At 28.6% G+C, this 4,676-nt stretch overlaps 1 long non-coding RNA gene across 1 annotated transcript; it reads right to left on the bottom strand.

Annotated features, from left to right (window-relative positions):
- Nucleotides 1-561: 561 nt before the first annotated feature.
- Nucleotides 562-2,356, bottom strand: LOC132755210 (uncharacterized). The gene is made up of 3 exons (XR_009629178.1): nt 2,208-2,356; nt 1,045-1,132; nt 562-669 (listed from the first exon to the last, which is right to left on the bottom strand). It is a non-coding gene; the product is annotated as an uncharacterized LOC132755210 (long non-coding RNA).
- Between the last annotated feature and the right edge of the window lie 2,320 nt (nt 2,357-4,676).

The raw sequence follows: 4,676 nt of genomic DNA, 5'->3' as shown, positions 1-4,676 counted from the left end.
TGAAACAACAGCGAAAGGCCCGGGTGTCATGGCCTATTTTTTTATTATAGATTTGTTCTTTTTGAATTTAGTCTATAGTTTATAAAGTCTCAGATTTTTTTTATAAAAAACACCATCGTCCAGAGCCATCCGTTTCATTACCGTTTGTTAAATTCAGTTGAAGATTTACCATTGCATTAATCACCTGTCATCTCATTTCCATGCAGTTTAGCAATTGCATTTATTTGAGTATCTTCTTCACAACAATAAACGGTGCCAAGATCTTACCGTCTGACAACGGCCACAAGAGGCCGGTATGGCATGGTCGATTTTTTATTATTATAGTCTTGATTTAATTTCCAGAGCTCCAAATGTTAATATGAAACATTATATTTTACATGTTTCAAAATCATTGTTTAATGATATAATGGATTTGTTTCATCCTGTTATTGCTTAATACAGAAATAAATCTTATCTGTATTTTTCACAAACCTTTACAGAAATCGGTTTGAACCGATAATACGCTCTGTCTAAAACATTCCCATGCATACAATGGTATATAAAATGAGACATAAATCATAATAATTATATTCTCAATACTTTATTCATATTTCATACAATTCATATGAACACAAGTGCCATTTAAAGTTCTCATATCAACCACCAAACTGTACATCCGAAATGATTTTTCTGAAAACATATAAAATATCATCTTCGACACAAGTATGCAATCATTATTTTTGCATAATGAAAACTTAAAATTAACGAAAAGCTTACCGCAGAGGGCTGTTAATTTACTGAGTCTCTATTTCGCGCCTTTACCGAATACACATGATTCATGTGTTCCTTATGATTAAGACTTTTTGTCCTAGCTCTTTTGTCATAATCTTTATGAAAAAAATACACAAACAACAAAAGTAGCTAAACTATAAAGTCAGCTGAATTAAGTGCATAAATTAGTTCTGCATAACAAAACTCATGCATCAGAAAATTCATGAAAAAGAACTGTTTTAACTTGCAAATGATTCTTGATTAATATTACATTTTGTCATCAAGGTTTTTTACCCCTTTTTACGTGTATCGTCGTCCGAGTTCCCTTGTACTTGTTGCCCGGGTGCTCCAGCATTTGCTTGATTTAATTTATCGCTCTTCCCTGGTAAAATAATTGAGTATATGAAAATAGCAAAAGAGCAAAAGTTTATTTTTTAACCAAAACTTCAAAACTTTAAGATAATAAAGTCAATATTTATCTATTGTCTGATCAATTATATGTTGACAGCGACTGGCACAACAATTTGTACATGTCAATGTTGAATATAGGTCTAATTATTATCTTTTCGATCTGCTTCCAAGAATAATTCACATTTAGTTAACACTTTATAAACAAGACATTTGACATTTGCTAGTGATGTTTTTAAAACTAACAGGATACGTATAAAACAGATGGATCTTGAAATTCAGTAAAGTGTGCTTCAAAGAACAACAGAAGTGAAGATAACATTCTCAAGCCACAAATAATGATAAATAATACCAATAAAATCAATTATTCGTGCAATCTTTTATTGCCCCGATTCACACATTAATAGTACTGTTAGTAGGACGGGTATATCAGTCTTGTAGACAGCGAATAGTACACTGTGCAACTTGTTAAATTCATTGAAAAGTTGCCTTTTGAGGTATGTTAGCTTTATAAACGAATTAATATTTAATTCTTTTAAATTAGCACACACGAGTTTTAGAACGTATAAGGCAATGGTTTAATAGCATGACAAATGCTTGTTACTTGAATAAACTAAGGATAAATGTAAAATAACGTGTCATAAAAGAAGCTAAATTTAAAAAAGTAGTATTTTGACTTACATACAAAATGCAAATCACTGCAATTGTATTAACAGCTTAAACGCTACAGAAGGAAAACTATGGTTTAGGTTATTGGGCCATGAGTTACTTTTTGAAACTATAGATGTACATAAAAATACAAAAAAAAGTTTTTGAGAATAATGGCCCTTAAAAGTACGACAGACACATCATAATTGATCGTTGTCATTATACATATACAAAAGATCATTATTTTAAATATAGAAATGAAATACATGGTATAGTAGAAAATAAGTTTAACATCCGAGAGTATAATTTTGACGTATTATTGAAAACAATAATAAAATTATATTTTATATAAATCATTTCTATCATGTCGATATTAAAATGTATTGAATAGTCATACATACTGTGGTCGAGTGCAAATACACTTGCAATTAGGCATACTCCTAAAATCAAAATCACCAATTTACAACTCATTGCTGTTTCAATGTTGTAGATATGAAGATCGTTTACATAATAATGATTAATGATTGTTAATTAACTGCATTTATACTTTATCAAATATTGTATCAGAATATGTACTTTAAGTTAAAATCAAAACGCAATAAAAGCAAATAAAAGCTAGAATACAGGTAAACTATAGATGATGTCACAGGGCAGCTATCCACTGAATGCATCAGTTTATTGTTACTTGTGTATAAAAAACGGATTTTGTAACATGTTGTGTACTTTAAGATTACATCAAAACGAAAAAATATGAAGTACTTTAAACTTTTATTGCTATTGAAAACAGAAATATATGTAAATATTATAGACAATGCCCAACGACAGCTCACTTACTTTCTTTCTTAATAATATAGATTACAGTCAACAAAATTGATAAACTTATATGTGGTACTTTATGTTGAAACATAAAAAGTGGAAAGGTTTATAATAATCATACAATTCTTTTTGGAATCAAGCCAGGGTGCTATTATGTTTGATAAACATCCAATTTAGGAAATAAAAGGATTACATGCTCATGCATTTGTTCATGAAAAAAATATGAAAGAAGGATGAAAGCTATATGCTAAATAGAAAATTACCCCAATCAGGTTTGAAAGCGCACATGCGCAATGACCGTGTTCCAATCTGACATCGATATACAAAAAATAATAGACCAATCTGGACACCGTAGTTTGCAAAGAGAAAGACTGGAGGCTTTTATATGTACTTGGTTTGTAATAGATACAATGACCGGCAGTGATATGAAAACTTGAAGAAATAACTAGTACAGAGACAAAACTGTTAGCGGTATAGAGAAAGTAAACTTTTTGGGAAGTTCCGAAAAATAATAATGCTCCCAATTCAAAATTATCATTAAAGAGTTATTTGAAACATATTGGCCGATTATGCAAAAAAAAAAAATAAATAAAAAAAATAAGAACAAAGAACAAAATTGGTAAATGATAAAAATTATTTTTATTAAAAATTCAATACTGAGATTGTTCAAGTTTGTTCAGACTTATCATTTTCAATTTGCATGTTTATATGCCTAAATAATCTTCATAATTTTTTTAACCTGACTTATTCAGAAGCAATTTTCATATTTGAAAAGTATAGCATATTTATACCATGTTTTACCTTAGAAACACTAGAGGGAGCTGTAGGTTTATATATAAAGTATGCCCATCTTTGAATAAAACATTTTTATTGCAGAAATTTATTGAAATATATTAAACTCTTATAGAATATGTTTAATTGAAATGAAAGAACGTACAATCAATGTATGAATGTATGAGAATCCGGGTAAAGTAAAACGAGTCCTTTCTTTAAAAAAAAATGCCAGTTTTTTAATACTACTCTATATATGTCCACTTTAAGTGTGAGTGATTTTTGTAGCAAACATATATATTTAGCTTAAAGTCAAAACATGTTTATTTCATATTTACAAAAGAGACCGTGTAGCAATTATCAATATTATTAAATAACAAATTTTAGCATATTATATCTTTAATAAATATATAAATTGTATGATTGTATAGATGAAAACAAAATATCAACACAGCATGTTTCGCAAAAAAAGATGATCTAACAAGTTTACAATGGCCAGGCATGTTTTTTTAAAAAGATATTTCTTGATTGTTATGATATTGCTTGTTGATTTGATTGTACTTACATTGGCAGAAATTCTAACAATCTTGAGCAAATATTAACATAGCTATTGCTTACTAATATATAACTACTATATACATATGCAGTTGTTCGACACTTTATTCCACACGTGTGGAAATATGCAAATATGCAAATCTGTGCAAATATGTTTGTATTGTGTAGGTAGGCGCATCTATGAAAATATAAACTGTCCTATTGATCAAAACTTTTTTTAATATCAATTCATTCATATTTGCGCAAATTATTATATCTGTTTTATGTACTGTTATATATTGGGAAACATATTTTCTATTTTATTTTTTGTGACTTCTAGGAAACCAGTGACAACATATTGGGAGGTATTGTAAACAACTTATGTTGCTTCATAATAATAATAATGTAAAAATTCTGGAGAAGAAAAGATGAAATTTACAAGAATAAATGTAAATGACAGGCTCGGTTTATTTTAATCTGTTCAAGTAAGATAATGATTACTGTACGTTCTGTGGATGTACCTTATTAGTTATTGTTACTTTTGCAAGCCTGACATGTCCTAGCAATGTCAGTCGAATTATGCGTTAGATTAGTATTTTGACGTCATTTCCTGTAAACAAAGCATACCTGATGAAGACTTTTAAGTCGAAACTTTGTATATTTATATTAAAAAAGAAAATCTAAATTACTATATACAATAAAATCAAACTTGAGAACAATTATCTAATATTTTAGAAAAAGATTCAAGA

The sequence above is a fragment of the Ruditapes philippinarum genome, unplaced genomic scaffold, assembly GCF_026571515.1.
Source record: "Ruditapes philippinarum isolate M1 unplaced genomic scaffold, ASM2657151v2 ctg10379_1_1_1_1, whole genome shotgun sequence".
NCBI classification, from domain to species: Eukaryota; Metazoa; Mollusca; class Bivalvia; order Venerida; family Veneridae; genus Ruditapes; species Ruditapes philippinarum.
This window is presented reverse-complemented; position numbering and strand designations above follow the sequence as displayed.